This window comes from Oryzias latipes, chromosome 9 (genome assembly GCF_053564925.1).
Source record: "Oryzias latipes strain Hd-rR chromosome 9, Olatipes_Hd-rR_3.1".
NCBI classification, from domain to species: domain Eukaryota; kingdom Metazoa; phylum Chordata; class Actinopteri; order Beloniformes; family Adrianichthyidae; genus Oryzias; species Oryzias latipes.
Window position 1 is genome coordinate 43,263 of NC_136245.1, and position 24,035 is coordinate 67,297.

The following is a 24,035-nucleotide window of genomic DNA, read 5'->3' on the forward strand; positions in this document are numbered from 1 at the left end:
GTGGCCTCGTGATGAAGATGACTGGATCCTCGTCCAGTCCAGAAGAGGCAAAAGGAGGGGCCGTGTTTTTGAGCAAGACTGGAGCACAACTTCACGTCATCCACGACGGAGCAGCCGACGCTCCTATGCTGAGGTCTCCAGGGGGGAGCCCAGACGCCGCAGTACGCCGCCAGCATTCCTTCACTGGCGTGATTACCCTGATCCAGAGGAGAATCTGCACGCTCAGGGACCCGAATGGTACACCAGACCCTCATGCCAATATGGCGACCACTGGGTCACAACACGGGGGGTCGGAGCCAGAGCGCCCCCACACAGAGTGCAGTCGGACGACCCGCACTTTACACAGAAGGTGCGTATCATCAACAGACTCATAAAAGCAGTGCACCACCTTGTCAATGTTTCCAAAGAGGAATATCCTCCATCCTTACTTAAAATAAGCCAACAGCTCACAACACTTATTAAACCTGCTTCCCCCAACTTACAAACATTTAGTCTCTTAGAGGGGAATGCTAAAAACTGGATTTACACCACCATCCTGATTTTGAGAGAACACTATGAGAATAACATAGACCTTGAGCTGAACAGACTGTCCCAGCTCTCCACAGGAGGTTGGAGAGGACCCTTTGAGATCGCCACCTGCTGGGCTAAGAGACACCTGGGCACGCGTCTGAATCAGGATACTCTGGACCGCTGCCAGAGATTGCTCATCACCAGGTTAAGAGAACCAGCCCCTCCCTCTCCTACTCCCTCTGCTTCAGAACTTTTAGTAGAACAGGAGGAAGACGTGGGCCTGGAGCTGGCTCCATCACCTCCGCCAGCGACAGTCCAGCCCCCATCTACAAGGCCACAGAGCCCAACAGAAGCACGTCCACGTGCCACCAAGAAGAAACACACAAAACGGGCCTTGTCACCTCTGCTCGAACTCACAGAGAGGGGTGACGTAGAATGTTTGTCCCCTATTTCTCCTCCTCTTCATATGTCTCCTCTGACTCCTCCTCCATCAGGAGTGAAGTTCACCTCTGGAGCAGAACCATCTCTCATCTCAGAGCTGCAGTCATCACACGCTCAGCGTGCATCGAGGGAGCTAAACACAGAAGCTCCTCGCTTTACCCCGGCGGGACATGCAGCAAATTCTGCAGCAGCTGTGCAGGTATGCAGACCAACACAGCATGCCATCACTACGCACAAATCCCTAGACTGGCATCTCCACATACGTAAGGAGATTGTGATCATGGGTGATTCTAACATTGGCAGACTTCCACCCTTCAAGTCTGACCACATCCAGGTTGATAGCTTTCCTGAAGCCACATGGCAGGATGCTGAATTCCTTCTGAGGAACGCCACCTGCTACACCTTACCAAAGACCCTTCTATTGTCCTTTGGCATTCACCAGAGGACTCATGAGGATAAGGATGTCCCGGTGACTGAAATGTTTCAAACATTTCGGGTGGCAGAACAACTGTTTCCAGAGGCCAAAATTGTCATCCCTATGATTGGATACTCACCTCGTCTACCACAGCAACAAAAAGCAGTCCTGGACCATCTAAATGAACATATTGGAGAACTGTTTAACCACATTTACTTTTCAGGTGACCCCATTGAGACAGGGAAGGACAATGTGCACTGGACTGCAGACACTGCCCTGAAGATGCTAAAACACTGGCATCCTTGGTTAAAATAATTCTTCCCCTCACCTCAACTTGCTTCAGAGGGAGGGATAGGATGGATCGAATAACCCGTATTATAACTCTTTTTCTTTGTTTTCAGCACAACAGGTTTGCATCCCATTAAGACGGAACCAGATTCACTTCCTTTTTGTCCAACAGATGGTGCTTATGAGTAACCCAATCAGGTGCAGTTCACTTTCTGTTGTCATCCAGTAGAGGGGATTGAAGAGTTTCCATCCCTAATGTGAAACCATCATTTGGACTCACCATAGCTTTTAGGCTTTTATTTTAATCATTTCCTTTTAGATCATCTTAATCCTAACCAAGTGATTGAATGTTCTAACCCTAAACCAGTGATTTTTGTTCTAACCCTAACCCAGGTTTTTTTTCCTGACCTTAACCAAGTGAACTTCAGGCTCTAACCCTAATTTGCATAATTATAAGCCCTTTAATACATCCACTTCTCTGGATCCAAATTAGGCATATAATTGCCTTTACTTACCTGCAGCGGTTACCAGACAGATCTCTTCAGCACCGAGAGAATCCTGAAACAGAAGAAATGAGCACAATCCAGAGGGGAGGAGGGTGGAGCCATGGTGAGAACAGGGAAGGCCAGAGCATCAGATCTCCAGGCGTCCTGCATGGAGATCTTAATTTTCTCACTTCTAACCCGCGCGTGCCCCCTGTTTCCTTGCTTGGCTTCTGCCTTTGCCCCTCAAATGTTCCATTTCCATTCAGAATGTGATATGCTTTAAAAATGCATTCATTTCAATAGTGAAAAAATGTTTGTTTAAAATGTTTGATTTTATTATTAAGGTCTCATGTGTAACCGGAGGAAGACTAATGATCAACATAACCTTTCTGATGCAAAAAAAGTTTTTTTTCAACTACTGTGATCATTCATAAGTTAAAGTTTACCACCTAGAATGATCATTTGATCTCATGAAAATGTGTCTAGTGATGAGGATATCTTAGATAACACTTTTTAAAGCTATTTTGGTTTCAATTGTAATAGATTGTTATGTTTCAGAGTGTAAAATAGTTAAAAAATAATTTTTCTATGTGGATGCTTAAACTTACGAGTGTCTTTCAATGCAACCCTCAAAGTCTGAAAATTCCTATGCCTTACCGGGCCAGTGGAGGGCGCATTTTGCCCGGAGACTAAAGGGGATTGGTTCCTGGAGCCCACAGGGGCGTGTTGTTTACCACCCCAGGTTGAAGACGTTCTTTTTGCCTTTACCTCCTGTCGGAGCGGACCACTCTCAGAGCGCAGCTACATCTGTAGGTTTTCGATTTTTATTCATGTCATTCAAAGCCAATTGCCTGATGAAGAATGTATATAGTTCGAAACGTTGCAACTTCGGCTTGTAAAGATATTTTTTATGCCTGAACGCTCCAGCAATAAACCGAATTTCATCGGTGAAAAACGCATCTGGTCCTCCATTTTGTGTCAGCCTTAGCACTGAGCAGCTACGTTCTAGAACTTTTATTGAGACATTATGCCACCGTGGCCTCGTGATGAAGATGACTGGATCCTCGTCCAGTCCAGAAGAGGCAAAAGGAGGGGCCGTGTTTTTGAGCAAGACTGGAGCACAACTTCACGTCATCCACGACGGAGCAGCCGACGCTCCTATGCTGAGGTCTCCAGGGGGGAGCCCAGACGCCGCAGTACGCCGCCAGCATTCCTTCACTGGCGTGATTACCCTGATCCAGAGGAGAATCTGCACGCTCAGGGACCCGAATGGTACACCAGACCCTCATGCCAATATGGCGACCACTGGGTCACAACACGGGGGGTCGGAGCCAGAGCGCCCCCACACAGAGTGCAGTCGGACGACCCGCACTTTACACAGAAGGTGCGTATCATCAACAGACTCATAAAAGCAGTGCACCACCTTGTCAATGTTTCCAAAGAGGAATATCCTCCATCCTTACTTAAAATAAGCCAACAGCTCACAACACTTATTAAACCTGCTTCCCCCAACTTACAAACATTTAGTCTCTTAGAGGGGAATGCTAAAAACTGGATTTACACCACCATCCTGATTTTGAGAGAACACTATGAGAATAACATAGACCTTGAGCTGAACAGACTGTCCCAGCTCTCCACAGGAGGTTGGAGAGGACCCTTTGAGATCGCCACCTGCTGGGCTAAGAGACACCTGGGCACGCGTCTGAATCAGGATACTCTGGACCGCTGCCAGAGATTGCTCATCACCAGGTTAAGAGAACCAGCCCCTCCCTCTCCTACTCCCTCTGCTTCAGAACTTTTAGTAGAACAGGAGGAAGACGTGGGCCTGGAGCTGGCTCCATCACCTCCGCCAGCGACAGTCCAGCCCCCATCTACAAGGCCACAGAGCCCAACAGAAGCACGTCCACGTGCCACCAAGAAGAAACACACAAAACGGGCCTTGTCACCTCTGCTCGAACTCACAGAGAGGGGTGACGTAGAATGTTTGTCCCCTATTTCTCCTCCTCTTCATATGTCTCCTCTGACTCCTCCTCCATCAGGAGTGAAGTTCACCTCTGGAGCAGAACCATCTCTCATCTCAGAGCTGCAGTCATCACACGCTCAGCGTGCATCGAGGGAGCTAAACACAGAAGCTCCTCGCTTTACCCCGGCGGGACATGCAGCAAATTCTGCAGCAGCTGTGCAGGTATGCAGACCAACACAGCATGCCATCACTACGCACAAATCCCTAGACTGGCATCTCCACATACGTAAGGAGATTGTGATCATGGGTGATTCTAACATTGGCAGACTTCCACCCTTCAAGTCTGACCACATCCAGGTTGATAGCTTTCCTGAAGCCACATGGCAGGATGCTGAATTCCTTCTGAGGAACGCCACCTGCTACACCTTACCAAAGACCCTTCTATTGTCCTTTGGCATTCACCAGAGGACTCATGAGGATAAGGATGTCCCGGTGACTGAAATGTTTCAAACATTTCGGGTGGCAGAACAACTGTTTCCAGAGGCCAAAATTGTCATCCCTATGATTGGATACTCACCTCGTCTACCACAGCAACAAAAAGCAGTCCTGGACCATCTAAATGAACATATTGGAGAACTGTTTAACCACATTTACTTTTCAGGTGACCCCATTGAGACAGGGAAGGACAATGTGCACTGGACTGCAGACACTGCCCTGAAGATGCTAAAACACTGGCATCCTTGGTTAAAATAATTCTTCCCCTCACCTCAACTTGCTTCAGAGGGAGGGATAGGATGGATCGAATAACCCGTATTATAACTCTTTTTCTTTGTTTTCAGCACAACAGGTTTGCATCCCATTAAGACGGAACCAGATTCACTTCCTTTTTGTCCAACAGATGGTGCTTATGAGTAACCCAATCAGGTGCAGTTCACTTTCTGTTGTCATCCAGTAGAGGGGATTGAAGAGTTTCCATCCCTAATGTGAAACCATCATTTGGACTCACCATAGCTTTTAGGCTTTTATTTTAATCATTTCCTTTTAGATCATCTTAATCCTAACCAAGTGATTGAATGTTCTAACCCTAAACCAGTGATTTTTGTTCTAACCCTAACCCAGGTTTTTTTTCCTGACCTTAACCAAGTGAACTTCAGGCTCTAACCCTAATTTGCATAATTATAAGCCCTTTAATACATCCACTTCTCTGGATCCATAATTAGGCATATAATTGCCTTTACTTACCTGCAGCGGTTACCAGACAGATCTCTTCAGCACCGAGAGAATCCTGAAACAGAAGAAATGAGCACAATCCAGAGGGGAGGAGGGTGGAGCCATGGTGAGAACAGGGAAGGCCAGAGCATCAGATCTCCAGGCGTCCTGCATGGAGATCTTAATTTTCTCACTCCTAACCCTAACCCTAACCCTAACCCTAACCCTAACCCTAACCCCTAACCCTAACCCTAACCCTAACCCTAACCCTAACCCTAACCCTAACCCTAACCCTAACCCGTTTGAAGCAAGAAACCCTGGACCGCTGCCAGAGAATGCTCATCATCAGGTTAAGAGAATCGGCCTCTCCCTCTCTTACACCCTCTGCTTCAGAACTTTTAGTTGAACAGGAGGAAGACGTGGGTCTGGAGCTGGCTCCATCATCTCCGCCAGCGACAGTCCAGCCCCCATCTACAAGGCCACAGAGCCCAGCTGAAGCACGTCAACGTGCCACCAAGAAGACCAAGAAGAAACACACAGAACGGGCCTTGTCACCTCTGCTCGAATTCACAGAGAGAGGTGACGTAGAATGTTTGTCCCCTACTTCTCCTCCTTTTCATATGTCTCCTCTGACTCCTCCTCCATCAGGAGTGAAGCTCACCTATGCAGCAGAACCATCTCTCATCTCAGAGCTGCAGTCATCACACGCTCAGCGTGCATCGCGGGAGCTAAACACACAAGCTCCTCACTTTACCCCAGCGGGACATGCAGCAAATTCTGCAGCAGCTGTGCAGGTATGCAGACCAACACAGCATGCCATCACTACGCACAAATCCCGAGACTGGCATCTCCACATACGTAAAGAGATTGTCATCATGGGGGATTCGAACATTGGCAGACTTCCACCCTTCAAGTCTGACCACATCCAGGTTGATAGCTTTCCTGAAGCCACATGGCAGGATGCTGAATTCCTTCTAAGGAACGCCACCTGCTACACCTTACCAAAGACCCTACTATTGTCCTTTGGCATTCACCAGAGGACTCATGAGGATAAGGATGTCCCGGTGACTGAAATGTTTCAAACATTTCGGGTGGCAGAAAAACTGTTTCCAGAGGCCAAAATTGTCATCCCTATGATTGGATACTCACATTGTTTACCACAGCAACAAAAAGCAGTCCTGGACTATCTCAATGAACATATTGGAGAACTGTTTAACCACATTTACTTTTCAGGTGACTCCATTGAGACAGGGCATGACAATGTGCACTGGACTGCTGACACAGCCCTGATGATGCTACAACACTGGAGTCCTTGGTTAAAATAATTCTCCCCCCTCAACCTGCTTAGAGGGAGGGAAAGGTTGGAGTGAATAACCTGTATTATAACTCTTTTTCTTTGCTTTTAGTACAGTTCCAGCACAACAGGTTTGCATCCCATTAAGACGGAACCAGATTCACTCCCTCTTTGTCCAACAGAGGGAGCTTATGAGTAACCCAATCAGGTGCAGTTCCCTTTCTGTGGCCATCCAGTAGAGGGGTTTAAAGAGTATTTAGCCCTAATGTGAAACCATCATTTGGACTCACTATAGCTTTCTGGCTTTTATTCTAATTATGTCCTCCCAGATCATTTTAACCCTAACCAAGTGATTGAATGTTCTAACCCTAACCCAGTGATTTTTGGTTTTCTAACCCTAACCCAGGTTTTTTTTCCTCACCTTAACCAAGTGAACTTCAGGCCTTAACCCTAATCTGCATAATTCATAATCCCTTAAACACATTCACTTCTCTGGACCCAAAATTAGGTATTTATTACCTTTACTTACCTGCAGCGGTCACCAGACAGACCTCTTCAGCAGTGGGAGAATCCTGAAACAGAAGAAATAAGCACAATCCAGAGGGGATGAGGGTGGAGCCATGGTGAGGACAGGGAAGGCCAGAGCTTCAGATCTCCATGCGCCTCGCATGGAGAACTTAATTTTCTCACTTCTAACCCGCGCGTGCCCCCTGTCTCCTTGCCTGGTTTCTGCCTTTGCTCCTCAAATGATCCATTTCCATTTAGAATGATATATGCTGTAAAAATGCAACTATTTCAATAATGAAAAAATGTTTGTTTAAAATGTTTGATTTTATTATTAAGGTCTCACGTTTAACCGGATGAAGACTAATGATCAACAAAACCTTTCTGATGCAAAAAAAGTTTTTTTCAACTTCTGTTATTATTCATAAGTTAAGGCTTGCCACCTAGAATGGTCATTTAAATTCCTGCATATGTGTGCCTAGTGATGAGGATATCTTAGATAACACTGTTTAAAGGTATTTTTTATTTATTTGTAATAGATTGTTATGTTTCAGAGTGTAAAGTAGTTAAAAAATAATTTTTCTATGTGGATGCTTAAACTTATGAGTGTCTTTGAATGCAACCCTCCGAGTCTGAAAATTCCTATGCCTTACCGGGCCATTGGAGGGCGCATTTTGCCCAGAGACAAAAGGGGATTGGTTCCTGGAGCCCACAGGGGCGTGTTGTTTACCACCCCAGGTTGAAGATGCTCTTTTCGTCTTTACCTCCAGTCGGAGCGGACCACTCTCGGAGCGCAGCTATATCTGTAGGTTTTCGATTTTTATTTCATGTCATTCAAAGCCATTTGCCTGATGAAGAATGTTTATAGTTCGAAACGTTGCAACTTCGGCTTGTATATAGTTCTATTTTAAACCTGAACGCTCCATTAATAAACCGAAATTCATCGGTGAAAACACGACTCGTCCTCCATTTTGTATTAGCTTTAGCTTCTTAGTAGCCACGTCTGATAGAGCCTTATTGAGCTAATATGGCACCGAGGCCACATGAAGGCGACTGGATACAAGTCCAATCCAGGAGATGCAGAAGAAGAGGCCGTGTGTTCGAGCGAGACTACAGCAGCACGTCATCCAGTCATCCACACCACATCAAGGGGCGCTCCTACGCTGACGCAGCCAGGGGGGACCCGCAGCAGCAGAGAGAGCCCAGCCCTTTTGAGCGACAACACGCACGACGCCGCAGTACACCGCCAGCATCCTATTACTGGCGTGTTTACCCTGACGATGAGGAGAATCTGCGTGCTCAGGGACCCCAAAGGATCGCCAGATACCCAAACCAAGATGGCGGCCACTGGGTCACAACACGGGGAGCGGAAACCAGAGCCCCCCCACATAGAGTGCAGTCGGACGACCCAGACTTTACACAGAAGGTGCGTGTCATTAATAAACTCATAAAAGCAGTGCACCACCTTAATAATGTATCCAAAGAGGCTTATCCTCCATCCTTATGCAGAATAAGTCAAAATCTAACTGCAATCATCAAACCCTCCTCTCCCAATTTACAAACATTGAGTCTCATAGAGGGTAATGCTGAAAACTGGGCCTACACCACCATCCTGATTCTGAGGGAACACTATCAGAATAACATAGACTTGGAGCTGAACAGACTGTCCCAGCTCTCCACAGGAGGTTGGAGAGGACCCTTTGAGATCGCCACATGCTGGGCTAAGAGACACCTGGGCACGCGTTTGAAGCAAGAAACCCTGGACCGCTGCCAGAGAATGCTCATCATCAGGTTAAGAGAATCGGCCTCTCCCTCTCTTACACCCTCTGCTTCAGAACTTTTAGTTGAACAGGAGGAAGACGTGGGTCTGGAGCTGGCTCCATCATCTCCGCCAGCGACAGTCCAGCCCCCATCTACAAGGCCACAGAGCCCAGCTGAAGCACGTCAACGTGCCACCAAGAAGACCAAGAAGAAACACACAGAACGGGCCTTGTCACCTCTGCTCGAATTCACAGAGAGAGGTGACGTAGAATGTTTGTCCCCTACTTCTCCTCCTTTTCATATGTCTCCTCTGACTCCTCCTCCATCAGGAGTGAAGCTCACCTATGCAGCAGAACCATCTCTCATCTCAGAGCTGCAGTCATCACACGCTCAGCGTGCATCGCGGGAGCTAAACACACAAGCTCCTCACTTTACCCCAGCGGGACATGCAGCAAATTCTGCAGCAGCTGTGCAGGTATGCAGACCAACACAGCATGCCATCACTACGCACAAATCCCGAGACTGGCATCTCCACATACGTAAAGAGATTGTCATCATGGGGGATTCGAACATTGGCAGACTTCCACCCTTCAAGTCTGACCACATCCAGGTTGATAGCTTTCCTGAAGCCACATGGCAGGATGCTGAATTCCTTCTAAGGAACGCCACCTGCTACACCTTACCAAAGACCCTACTATTGTCCTTTGGCATTCACCAGAGGACTCATGAGGATAAGGATGTCCCGGTGACTGAAATGTTTCAAACATTTCGGGTGGCAGAAAAACTGTTTCCAGAGGCCAAAATTGTCATCCCTATGATTGGATACTCACATTGTTTACCACAGCAACAAAAAGCAGTCCTGGACTATCTCAATGAACATATTGGAGAACTGTTTAACCACATTTACTTTTCAGGTGACTCCATTGAGACAGGGCATGACAATGTGCACTGGACTGCTGACACAGCCCTGATGATGCTACAACACTGGAGTCCTTGGTTAAAATAATTCTCCCCCCTCAACCTGCTTAGAGGGAGGGAAAGGTTGGAGTGAATAACCTGTATTATAACTCTTTTTCTTTGCTTTTAGTACAGTTCCAGCACAACAGGTTTGCATCCCATTAAGACGGAACCAGATTCACTCCCTCTTTGTCCAACAGAGGGAGCTTATGAGTAACCCAATCAGGTGCAGTTCCCTTTCTGTGGCCATCCAGTAGAGGGGTTTAAAGAGTATTTAGCCCTAATGTGAAACCATCATTTGGACTCACTATAGCTTTCTGGCTTTTATTCTAATTATGTCCTCCCAGATCATTTTAACCCTAACCAAGTGATTGAATGTTCTAACCCTAACCCAGTGATTTTTGGTTTTCTAACCCTAACCCAGGTTTTTTTTCCTCACCTTAACCAAGTGAACTTCAGGCCTTAACCCTAATCTGCATAATTCATAATCCCTTAAACACATTCACTTCTCTGGACCCAAAATTAGGTATTTATTACCTTTACTTACCTGCAGCGGTCACCAGACAGACCTCTTCAGCAGTGGGAGAATCCTGAAACAGAAGAAATAAGCACAATCCAGAGGGGATGAGGGTGGAGCCATGGTGAGGACAGGGAAGGCCAGAGCTTCAGATCTCCATGCGCCTCGCATGGAGAACTTAATTTTCTCACTCCTAACCCCTAACCCTAACCCTAACCCTAACCCTAACCCTAACCCCTAACCCTAACCCTAACCCTAACCCTTAATTTTCTCACTCCTAACCCCTAACCCTAACCCTAACCCTAACCCTAACCCTAACCCCTAACCCTAACCCTAACCCTAACCCTAACCCTAACCCTAACCCTAACCCCTAACCCTAAACCCTAACCCCTAACCCTAACCCTAACCCTAACCCCTAACCCCTAACCCTAACCCTAACCCCTAACCCTAACCCTAACCCCCTAACCCTAACCCTAACCCTAACCCTAACCCTAACCCTAACCCTAAACCCTAACCCTAACCCTAACCCTAACCCTAACCCCTAACCCTTTTCCATGTTTTTAGCACTTAATTAACTTTGCTGCTTCTAATTTACCCACAAGATTAAGTTTTACCAGATCCTTAGACTAATTGATTTTTAATTTTTCTTTACTATAAATATTCATTTAGTTGGTTATTTGTAGACTTATTTTTTTTATTTTTTTTGGTTTCTTTGTCTCCCTTCCCTTTCTTATCCCCCTCAGCACCCAACATTCATTGTAAGGCTTGGTAGCCTAATGGTAAGGACAACTACCCTTCATGCAGGCATCCAGGGTTCGAATCCAGACTGGGCAGACTGACAGTTGGAGTCTGAATTCTCCTTCACTCCTGTTACTGTTTATTTTATTTTTTTTCTAGCTTTTTCCTCCCCCTCTTTCAGTACAGCAGGCCAGTGCAAATAAAATACAAACGTATTTTTGCAAACCCCAACCCTAACCCAACCCTAACCCTGCCAGCGCCGCTGTACTGTATTTTATTTCCAATTCCTGTTTTTATGTTTTACCCTGACAACCACTTGAGTTCACTCCCAACCAGGTGCAAACTATTAGTCAATCACCCAAACACCACATAAGAGAACACACAACATGGAGTCAGCAACCCCTGAGGAAGCAACAAACGTTGCGAAACGTCGGGTTCAAACTCTGCTCCGAAATGTAAGCCCTTTTTAACCTCTTTTTTTAATAAAGATTTTAATATTTTAGTCCCTTTTTGCGACTTTTTTAAACTATTTTTGCAAGTTTCATTTTTTGAAACGGTTTTTAGCTTTTATTATAACTAAGTGGGTTATTTACATGGTGGGGGTCTCTGCCTGTGAAGCTCTGTGTCATTTTTTTCTAAATAAGTACATTTTTTGGACAATAACCGCCTTCATAACCCTCCTTTAACCGCTGAGGAAAAAGCTCTCTAACCAGAGAGGCATCCTAACCCACAAGGACATTTCACCACTAACAAGCCACTGCTCCAGTGGCGGACCGCATAAAGACGCTGTCATCCAGATCAACTCCTCACCAGGACCTGGGTTCAAATCCAAGAGCAGCAGAAACAGAGGGATCCAGGAGACTATTGAGCATTTTCTCCAACAACACCCACTATGCCTACACCTCAGGGCAATGCCTTTATGGGACCCACACCAACTCCCACTTGGCACCTTGGAGACAACCTACAGCTGCAACATGGTAAGAGCATCCTCACCATGACCCACCCCCATGGACTTACACTTCGGAGCAGGGCTGACTCTGAAATGTTTTTTTTACCTTGTACAGTTCACACAAGCCCCTTTTTAGTTTATTTAACCCTGTTTGCCCAGATGTCTCATTCCATTCTCTTATTTCCCTATTTAGATCCCTCATGGTCTCCAGGAACGTGGTGCGGCCCCACTCAAAGCATAACCATGCTAATAGAGGACAAAAGCATGATGAACGGGCATGCAAAGGTCGAACATGACCTGCAAAACACCCCTTCTGAGTCCTCTTCTGTTAGGGGGCCGTCTCCATTGGCCCTGGAGACCTTGGTACTTCTCCTCTCCCCTTCTTTTCCCCTCCTCCCCCCCTCTGCTTTCTCCCACTCCCCCTCCCCTAGTCACCCTAAACAGGGAACTAGCCCCCCCCCCCTTTTTTTCTTAAACGAAATGGTGAAGCGTCCCTAATCAGGGAGCTAAACCAACCCCTCTCTCCCCCTCCCCCTTTTCCCATCCCCCCTCCTCTAGTTACCCTAAACAGGGAACTAACCCCACCCTCCCCTTTCCCAAACGAAATGGGGAAGCGTCCCTAATCAGGGAGCTAAACCATCCCCTCTCCCCCTCCCCCCTTTTCCCAACTCCCCTCCTCTAGTTACCCTAAACAGGGTACTAGCCCCACCCTCCTATTTCCTAAACGAAGTGGTGAAGCGTCCCTAAGCAGGGAGTTAAACCAAGGCCCCCCCCCTTTTTCCCCCCCCTTTCTTCCCCCTCCCCCTCCTCTAGTTACCCTAAACAGGGAACTAGCCCCACCCTCCCCTTTCCTAATGGTGAAGCGTCCCTAATCAGGGAGCTAATCCAACCCCTCTTTCCCACTCCCCCTCCCCTAGTCACCCTAAACAGGGAACTAGCCCCACCCTCCCCTTTCCCAAACCAAATGGTGAAGCATCCCTAATCAGGGAGCTAAACCAACCCCTCCCCCCCTTTCCCACCCCCTCCTCTAGTCACCCTAAACAGGGAACTAGCCCCACCCTCCTCTCTCCTTTATTAAATGGTAAAGCATCCCTAATCAAGGCGCTAAACCAACCCTCCTCCCCCCCCTTTTTATCCCACCCCCTCTCCTCTAGTCACCCTATACAGGGTACTAGCCCCACCCTCCCCTTTCCTAAACCAAATGGTGAAGCATCCCTAATCAGGGAGCTAAACCAACCCCTCCCCCCTTTTTCCCATTCCCCCTCCTCTAGTCACCCTATACAGGGTACTAGCCCCCACCCTCTACTTTTTCCTAATCCTAACCCTTAGTATCCCCATCCAGGGAGCTAGCCCCCCCCCCCCATTTATTTATTTATTTATTCTTTTATTTATTTATCCTTTTTTTTATATAAATTAATCAAAATAAAAAAGTAGGATCTCTAAGGTTTTTAGGAACAGCAAAACCTTTATACTAACCTATTTTAACTGATTTTATTCATGTCTTTTAACCTGCATGTATTTGATATATATTTTTTATGTTTTAATAAGGCGTGGCACTTAATTTTAGCACTTATTTTAATGTACTAACACTTTTCTATGGATGTTTTCCATGTTTTTAGCACTTAATTAACTTTGCTGCTTCTAATTTACCCACAAGATTAAGTTTTACCAGATCCTTAGACTAATTGATTTTTAATTTTTCTTTACTATAAATATTCATTTAGTTGGTTATTTGTAGACTTATTTTTTTTATTTTTTTTGGTTTCTTTGTCTCCCTTCCCTTTCTTATCCCCCTCAGCACCCAACATTCATTGTAAGGCTTGGTAGCCTAATGGTAAGGACAACTACCCTTCATGCAGGCATCCAGGGTTCGAATCCAGACTGGGCAGACTGACAGTTGGAGTCTGAATTCTCCTTCACTCCTGTTACTGTTTATTTTATTTTTTTTCTAGCTTTTTCCTCCCCCTCTTTCAGTACAGCAGGCCAGTGCAAATAAAATACAAACGTATTTTTGCAAACCCCAACCCTAACCCAACCCTAACCCTGCCAGCGCCGCTGTACTGTATTTTATTTCCAATTCCTGTTTTTATGTTTTACCCTGACAACCACTTGAGTTCACTCCCAACCAGGTGCAAACTATTAGTCAATCACCCAAACACCACATAAGAGAACACACAACATGGAGTCAGCAACCCCTGAGGAAGCAACAAACGTTGCGAAACGTCGGGTTCAAACTCTGCTCCGAAATGTAAGCCCTTTTTAACCTCTTTTTTTAATAAAGATTTTAATATTTTAGTCCCTTTTTGCGACTTTTTTAAACTATTTTTGCAAGTTTCATTTTTTGAAACGGTTTTTAGCTTTTATTATAACTAAGTGGGTTATTTACATGGTGGGGGTCTCTGCCTGTGAAGCTCTGTGTCATTTTTTTCTAAATAAGTACATTTTTTGGACAATAACCGCCTTCATAACCCTCCTTTAACCGCTGAGGAAAAAGCTCTCTAACCAGAGAGGCATCCTAACCCACAAGGACATTTCACCACTAACAAGCCACTGCTCCAGTGGCGGACCGCATAAAGACGCTGTCATCCAGATCAACTCCTCACCAGGACCTGGGTTCAAATCCAAGAGCAGCAGAAACAGAGGGATCCAGGAGACTATTGAGCATTTTCTCCAACAACACCCACTATGCCTACACCTCAGGGCAATGCCTTTATGGGACCCACACCAACTCCCACTTGGCACCTTGGAGACAACCTACAGCTGCAACATGGTAAGAGCATCCTCACCATGACCCACCCCCATGGACTTACACTTCGGAGCAGGGCTGACTCTGAAATGTTTTTTTTACCTTGTACAGTTCACACAAGCCCCTTTTTAGTTTATTTAACCCTGTTTGCCCAGATGTCTCATTCCATTCTCTTATTTCCCTATTTAGATCCCTCATGGTCTCCAGGAACGTGGTGCGGCCCCACTCAAAGCATAACCATGCTAATAGAGGACAAAAGCATGATGAACGGGCATGCAAAGGTCGAACATGACCTGCAAAACACCCCTTCTGAGTCCTCTTCTGTTAGGGGGCCGTCTCCATTGGCCCTGGAGACCTTGGTACTTCTCCTCTCCCCTTCTTTTCCCCTCCTCCCCCCCTCTGCTTTCTCCCACTCCCCCTCCCCTAGTCACCCTAAACAGGGAACTAGCCCCCCCCCCCCTTTTTTTCTTAAACGAAATGGTGAAGCGTCCCTAATCAGGGAGCTAAACCAACCCCTCTCTCCCCCTCCCCCTTTTCCCATCCCCCCTCCTCTAGTTACCCTAAACAGGGAACTAACCCCACCCTCCCCTTTCCCAAACGAAATGGGGAAGCGTCCCTAATCAGGGAGCTAAACCATCCCCTCTCCCCCTCCCCCCTTTTCCCAACTCCCCTCCTCTAGTTACCCTAAACAGGGTACTAGCCCCACCCTCCTATTTCCTAAACGAAGTGGTGAAGCGTCCCTAAGCAGGGAGTTAAACCAAGGCCCCCCCCCCTTTTTCCCCCCCCTTTCTTCCCCCTCCCCCTCCTCTAGTTACCCTAAACAGGGAACTAGCCCCACCCTCCCCTTTCCTAATGGTGAAGCGTCCCTAATCAGGGAGCTAATCCAACCCCTCTTTCCCACTCCCCCTCCCCTAGTCACCCTAAACAGGGAACTAGCCCCACCCTCCCCTTTCCCAAACCAAATGGTGAAGCATCCCTAATCAGGGAGCTAAACCAACCCCTCCCCCCCTTTCCCACCCCCTCCTCTAGTCACCCTAAACAGGGAACTAGCCCCACCCTCCTCTCTCCTTTATTAAATGGTAAAGCATCCCTAATCAAGGCGCTAAACCAACCCTCCTCCCCCCCTTTTTATCCCACCCCCTCTCCTCTAGTCACCCTATACAGGGTACTAGCCCCACCCTCCCCTTTCCTAAACCAAATGGTGAAGCATCCCTAATCAGGGAGCTAAACCAACCCCTCCCCCCTTTTTCCCATTCCCCCTCCTCTAGTCACCCTATACAGGGTACTAGCCCCCACCCTCTACTTTTTCCTAATCCTAACCCTTAGTATCCCCATCCAGGGAGCTAGCCCCCCCCCCCCCCCCCCCCCCCCATTTATTTATTTATTTATTCTTTTATTTATTTATCCTTTTTTTTATATAAATTAATCAAAATAAAAAAGTAGGATCTCTAAGGTTTTTAGGAACAGCAAAACCTTTATACTAACCTATTTTAACTGATTTTATTCATGTCTTTTAACCTGCATGTATTTGATATATATTTTTTATGTTTTAATAAGGCGTGGCACTTAATTTTAGCACTTATTTTAATGTACTAACACTTTTCTATGGATGTTTTCCATGTTTTTAGCACTTAATTAACTTTGCTGCTTCTAATTTACCCACAAGATTAAGTTTTACCAGATCCTTAGACTAATTGATTTTTAATTTTTCTTTACTATAAATATTCATTTAGTTGGTTATTTGTAGACTTATTTTTTTTATTTTTTTGGTTTCTTTGTCTCCCTTCCCTTTCTTATCCCCCTCAGCACCCAACATTCATTGTAAGGCTTGGTAGCCTAATGGTAAGGACAACTACCCTTCATGCAGGCATCCAGGGTTCGAATCCAGACTGGGCAGACTGACAGTTGGAGTCTGAATTCTCCTTCACTCCTGTTACTGTTTATTTTATTTTTTTTCTAGCTTTTTCCTCCCCCTCTTTCAGTACAGCAGGCCAGTGCAAATAAAATACAAACGTATTTTTGCAAACCCCAACCCTAACCCAACCCTAACCCTGCCAGCGCCGCTGTACTGTATTTTATTTCCAATTCCTGTTTTTATGTTTTACCCTGACAACCACTTGAGTTCACTCCCAACCAGGTGCAAACTATTAGTCAATCACCCAAACACCACATAAGAGAACACACAACATGGAGTCAGCAACCCCTGAGGAAGCAACAAACGTTGCGAAACGTCGGGTTCAAACTCTGCTCCGAAATGTAAGCCCTTTTTAACCTCTTTTTTTAATAAAGATTTTAATATTTTAGTCCCTTTTTGCGACTTTTTTAAACTATTTTTGCAAGTTTCATTTTTTGAAACGGTTTTTAGCTTTTATTATAACTAAGTGGGTTATTTACATGGTGGGGGTCTCTGCCTGTGAAGCTCTGTGTCATTTTTTTCTAAATAAGTACATTTTTTGGACAATAACCGCCTTCATAACCCTCCTTTAACCGCTGAGGAAAAAGCTCTCTAACCAGAGAGGCATCCTAACCCACAAGGACATTTCACCACTAACAAGCCACTGCTCCAGTGGCGGACCGCATAAAGACGCTGTCATCCAGATCAACTCCTCACCAGGACCTGGGTTCAAATCCAAGAGCAGCAGAAACAGAGGGATCCAGGAGACTATTGAGCATTTTCTCCAACAACACCCACTATGCCTACACCTCAGGGCAATGCCTTTATGGGACCCACACCAACTCCCACTTGGCACCTTGGAGACAACCTACAGCTGCAACATGGTAAGAGCATCCTCACCATGACCCACCCCCATGGACTTACACTTCGGAGCAGGGCTGACTCTGAAATGTTTTTTTTACCTTGTACAGTTCACACAAGCCCCTTTTTAGTTTATTTAACCCTGTTTGCCCAGATGTCTCATTCCATTCTCTTATTTCCCTATTTAGATCCCTCATGGTCTCCAGGAACGTGGTGCGGCCCCACTCAAAGCATAACCATGCTAATAGAGGACAAAAGCATGATGAACGGGCATGCAAAGGTCGAACATGACCTGCAAAACACCCCTTCTGAGTCCTCTTCTGTTAGGGGGCCGTCTCCATTGGCCCTGGAGACCTTGGTACTTCTCCTCTCCCCTTCTTTTCCCCTCCTCCCCCCCTCTGCTTTCTCCCACTCCCCCTCCCCTAGTCACCCTAAACAGGGAACTAGCCCCCCCCCCCCTTTTTTTCTTAAACGAAATGGTGAAGCGTCCCTAATCAGGGAGCTAAACCAACCCCTCTCTCCCCCTCCCCCTTTTCCCATCCCCCCTCCTCTAGTTACCCTAAACAGGGAACTAACCCCACCCTCCCCTTTCCCAAACGAAATGGGGAAGCGTCCCTAATCAGGGAGCTAAACCATCCCCTCTCCCCCTCCCCCCTTTTCCCAACTCCCCTCCTCTAGTTACCCTAAACAGGGTACTAGCCCCACCCTCCTATTTCCTAAACGAAGTGGTGAAGCGTCCCTAAGCAGGGAGTTAAACCAAGGCCCCCCCCCCTTTTTCCCCCCCCTTTCTTCCCCCTCCCCCTCCTCTAGTTACCCTAAACAGGGAACTAGCCCCACCCTCCCCTTTCCTAATGGTGAAGCGTCCCTAATCAGGGAGCTAATCCAACCCCTCTTTCCCACTCCCCCTCCCCTAGTCACCCTAAACAGGGAACTAGCCCCACCCTCCCCTTTCCCAAACCAAATGGTGAAGCATCCCTAATCAGGGAGCTAAACCAACCCCTCCCCCCCTTTCCCACCCCCTCCTCTAGTCACCCTAAACAGGGAACTAGCCCCACCCTCCTCTCTCCTTTATTAAATGGTAAAGCATCCCTAATCAAGGCGCTAAACCAACCCTCCTCCCCCCCTTTTTATCCCACCCCCTCTCCTCTAGTCACCCTATACAGGGTACTAGCCCCACCCTCCCCTTTCCTAAACCAAATGGTGAAGCATCCCTAATCAGGGAGCTAAACCAACCCCTCCCCCCTTTTTCCCATTCCCCCTCCTCTAGTCACCCTATACAGGGTACTAGCCCCCACCCTCTACTTTTTCCTAATCCTAACCCTTAGTATCCCCATCCAGGGAGCTAGCCCCCCCCCCCCCCCCCCCCCCATTTATTTATTTATTTATTCTTTTATTTATTTATCCTTTTTTTATATAAATTAATCAAAATAAAAAAGTAGGATCTCTAAGGTTTTTAGGAACAGCAAAACCTTTATACTAACCTATTTTAACTGATTTTATTCATGTCTTTTAACCTGCATGTATTTGATATATATTTTTTATGTTTTAATAAGGCGTGGCACTTAATTTTAGCACTTATTTTAATGTACTAACACTTTTCTATGGATGTTTTCCATGTTTTTAGCACTTAATTAACTTTGCTGCTTCTAATTTACCCACAAGATTAAGTTTTACCAGATCCTTAGACTAATTGATTTTTAATTTTTCTTTACTATAAATATTCATTTAGTTGGTTATTTGTAGACTTATTTTTTTTATTTTTTTTGGTTTCTTTGTCTCCCTTCCCTTTCTTATCCCCCTCAGCACCCAACATTCATTGTAAGGCTTGGTAGCCTAATGGTAAGGACAACTACCCTTCATGCAGGCATCCAGGGTTCGAATCCAGACTGGGCAGACTGACAGTTGGAGTCTGAATTCTCCTTCACTCCTGTTACTGTTTATTTTATTTTTTTTCTAGCTTTTTCCTCCCCCTCTTTCAGTACAGCAGGCCAGTGCAAATAAAATACAAACGTATTTTTGCAAACCCCAACCCTAACCCAACCCTAACCCTAACCCTAACCCAACCCTAACCCTAACCCTAACCCTAACCCCTAACCCCTAACCCTAACCCTAACCCTAAACCCTAACCCTAACCCTAACCCTAACCCTAACCCTAACCCTAACCCTAACCCCTAACCCTAACCCTAACCCTAACCCTAACCCTAACCCCTAACCCTAACCCTAACCCCTAACCCTAACCCTAACCCTAACCCTTCAATCCAGACATGACTTACAGGAGTACCATCGCAGAATTAAGTTAATCGTTCACTATAAGGACAAAAACAGCATCCAACCTCAGCCATTTACATTGAAATCTGACTGGACCCCCCCATCTGCTACTCTCCCACTACAAATTAACCGTTTAATAGACCAGGATATTTCATACTTTGAGAATGATTTTAAAATCACTCATAACACTCCAAATTTGAATGGGGAGGAAACCAAAGCTTTAAAAGAATTAGCCCAAAATAAAGATATAGTGATCAAACCAGCCGATAAGGGCAGTCTAACTGTAATTATGGATAAAAAAGATTATTTATATGAAGGTTACAGACAGTTAAATGATGTAACTTATTATCATAAACTCAATAAACCCATTTATTTAGATACAATCCCCCTAGTAGATACAATTATTAATAATTTATGGAAAAAGAAATTTATTAATAAAAAACAAAAAACTTACCTGCAGGGCAACTCGCAACCGAGGCCCAGACGTTTTTATATGTTACCCAAAATCCATAAGGATCCCCAAAAATGGACCGTTCCATCTAAAATTCCTCCTGGCAGACCCATTGTTTCAGACTGTGAGAGTGAAACCTATTATACAGCAGAATATTTGGACTTTTTTCTGAATCCATTATCTAATAAACATGACAGTTACCTTAAAGATACGTATCATTTTATTGAAAAAATTAAACAGCTAGTAATCCCAGCAGACTCTTTTCTTTTCACTATGGATATTGATAGCTTATATACCAATATTGACCACAAAGAGGGCATTGACAGTATTAAAAGAATCTTTCATAAATACCCAGACAAAAAACGACCAGATAAAGAACTTCTCCAATTATTAGAGATTAATCTAAACAGAAATGATTTTGAATTTAATGGAGAATTTTTTGTTCAAATTAAGGGCACAGCTATGGGCAAAAAATTTGCACCGGCTTATGCCAACATATTCATGGCAGAGTGGGAATCCTCTGCACTACAGAAATGTGCTTTAAAGCCGCTCTGTTATTACAGGTACCTCGACGACATCTGGGGCGTGTGGACCCACTCTGAGCAGGAGTTTGGGACCTTCCTGGGGACTCTCAACAGCCACAACCCTTCCATCAAACTCAAATCAACATGCCACGCCTCTTCAGTCGACTTTCTAGACACGACCACATTTAAGGGAAGTGACTTTCACACCACACACAAATTGGACATTAAAGTTTATTTTAAACCCACAGACACACATGCACTGTTACATAAAACCAGTTTTCATCCCAAACACACATTTGCAGGTCTGGTTAAATCCCAGCTGCTCCGCTTCCACAGAATCTGCACCCAACAGGCAGACTTTAAAAAGGCCACCAAAATTCTTTTTTCGGCATTATACACAAGGGGTTATTCCCGCTCCTTTCTAAGAAAGTGTTTTAAGTCATTTCAACAAATTAAACCTATTGATACAGCCCCCCTTTTACCCATTGTCACAACACATTCGGCAGCCACGTGCAGGATGGTGAGAGTCCTCAGGAGGAACTTCCGGGATCTTGTTCAGAGCCAGGGGCTGCTCGAGGAGCACAGATTTCTGCCAGCCTACAGGAGAAACAAAAATCTTAAGGACATTTTAATTAGAGCCAAACTTCCTCCCCCTACACAACCAAAATCCAGAGCACTCACCTCTTTTTTCAAACATTTGGATTGGATTTGCAGCCACCACAACAAAAATGTGTTTCCGTCTCTATGCAGGGGGAGCCCCCACTCTCAAAACTGCATTTATATTATCTCCTGCTCCACCTGTGGGATACAGTACGTTGGGGAGACTGGAAACACTCTCTTAGTTAGATTCACCCAACACAGACACAACATCACAAAACAAAAAAACACAGACACTTACCTGGTCCAACACTTTATGCTTCACGGATGGGATTCAGTTAGAGCAACGATCGTTCAGATGAATCCCAGATGGTCAACCCCTGAGAGAAGAAAAAATGAAAGAATTTGGATTTCTAAATTAGACACCCTCCATCCAAAAGGTCTTAATGAGAAAAAACCATCTTTGTTCTCATAGGTGACGCTTGGCTGCTCTTCCTTCCATTGTCCAGCAGAGGGAGATGCTAAACATTCCCTCTACACATTCATATTTTGTAACCCCCTTTCATTTTTGTGTCCAGCAGAGGGAGACCAATAATTGACACAATCCATCTCCATATAGCCCTGCCCAAAGATTTCTGCCCCTAAACCTAACCGTCTCTGACTTGAAGGCCCTAAGCCTAATCAGATTGTGAGAATTTAGATTCAACACAAAAAATACTAAATTTTAAATATTCTATATGGTCTGGAGAGGAGGGCGAGATCTGAGTGGAGACAGAAATGGTCTGTACATATGGGGGTTCCAGGTTTACAGCGTGGAGCTCTCGCCCCAACCCTAACACCTAACCCTAACCCTAACCCTAACCCTAACCCTAACCCTAACCCCTAACCCTAACCCTAACCCTAACCCTAAACAGAACCAGACGATGTGCATTGGACTCGAACAACAGCTCGAGCAATGCTTAAACATTGGGCAAGTTATTTAAACTTGACATCCCCATAAGTCTTTTTGAAGAGGGGACAAAAGGTTCTACACCACTTTTCCTTCAGAATGTTCTAGTTTTAGCTGAGAATTTCACTCTAACCCAGGCTCAGTGGAACCTTCTGAATAGAGGACTAACTTTTGTTCCCACTATCACAAAAAGTATATTTAACACAACCCAACTTCAATATGATATTCAAAACTATCATAGAAAACTAAAATTAGCTGCATATTTTGTGGATAAAAATGATACTAACCAACAACAACAAAAATTTATGCCCACTTCTATTTGGACCCCTGACAATGACAAATTGCCTCCAGAAATCAAAACTTTAATTAAAAAGGATGAAAAGGACTTCTACAAACACTTTAAAATGCAAGATGAAAAACCAAACTTATCATTACAGGAACAAAGGGCACTTAAACAATTAACCCATAATAAACATATAATTATCAAACCTGCTGATAAAGGCAGTACTGTAGTAATATTAGATAGAGACCAATATATAATGGAGGCAAAAAGACAGTTAAATGACAGAAAATATTATGAACAACTGAGAAAACCTATCTATTTAAACACAGTGCCCAAGGTACATAAAATTCTGGCCCAACTACATGAAAAGAAATTTATTAATGATAAACAACTAAAATATTTGAAGGGAGATGTAGAACCACGACTGAGAAGATTCTACATTCTACCCAAGATTCACAAGGATCCTAAAAATTGGACGGTACCTTTCAAAGTGCCTGCGGGACGACCAATCGTAGCAGATTGTGGGAGTGAAACTTACCAAACAGCAGAATATTTAGATCATTTTTTGAATCCACTGTCTAACAAACATCCCTCCTACATTAAAGATACATATCATTTCATAAGCATCATTAAAACCTTGACTATCCCTAAAAACTCGTTCTTTTTTTCTATTGATATTGAGAGTCTCTATACAAACATTGACATTCAAGCAGGCATGACATCAATCAAAAACATCTTTATTAAATATCCAGATGAGAATCGACCTGATTGGGAACTTCTACAATTATTGGAAATCAATTTGAAAAGAAACGATTTTGAATTTAATGGGGAGTATTTTTTACAAATTAAAGGGACAGCAATGGGGAAACGATTTGCTCCATCTTATGCAAACATTTTTATGGCTGATTGGGAGGAAAAAGCACTCCAGAAATGTAGAGTAAAACCTTTGGTATATCTGAGATACCTTGATGACATTTTTGGAATCTGGACCAATTCTAAAGAAGAATTTTTGACATTTATAAAAGTACTTGATACACATGATTCATCCATTCGCTTGAAATATACCTTTCATGAACATTCTATTGATTTTTTAGACACAACTATTTACAAAGGAAACTCTTTTGAACAATCCGGTAAACTGGAAGTTAAAGTTTTTTTCAAAGACACAGACACACATTCTTTATTATTCAAATCAAGCTTTCATCCACAACATACATACAGGGGGTTGGTAAAGTCACAACTACTCCGATTTAAGCGTATTTGTACCCAGGACATAGATTTTAGGGTTGCTGTGAAAGTATTATTCTCTGCCTTGAGACACAGGGGATATTCCAGATCATTTCTACGACATTGTTTCAAAACTCTCAAGGATTCTGGACAAAAACGTAATGATGTAAAAGAAAAAATCCCATTGATTACAAATTTTTCAAC

The 24,035-nt window shown here is 44.8% G+C and overlaps 3 long non-coding RNA genes across 3 annotated transcripts; all 3 read left to right on the top strand.

The window, feature by feature from the left end:
• The first annotated feature begins 10,921 nt into the window (after positions 1–10,921).
• Positions 10,922–12,357, top strand: LOC144994370 (uncharacterized). Its single transcript, XR_013657893.1, has 2 exons — positions 10,922–12,059; positions 12,225–12,357. It is a non-coding gene; the product is annotated as an uncharacterized LOC144994370 (long non-coding RNA).
• A 2,232-nt stretch (positions 12,358–14,589) lies between these two features.
• On the top strand, positions 14,590–15,099 carry LOC144994368 (uncharacterized). Its single transcript, XR_013657891.1, has 2 exons — positions 14,590–14,801; positions 14,967–15,099. It is a non-coding gene; the product is annotated as an uncharacterized LOC144994368 (long non-coding RNA).
• A 2,244-nt stretch (positions 15,100–17,343) lies between these two features.
• Positions 17,344–17,853, top strand: LOC144994369 (uncharacterized). Its single transcript, XR_013657892.1, has 2 exons — positions 17,344–17,555; positions 17,721–17,853. It is a non-coding gene; the product is annotated as an uncharacterized LOC144994369 (long non-coding RNA).
• Positions 17,854–24,035: the final 6,182 nt, after the last annotated feature.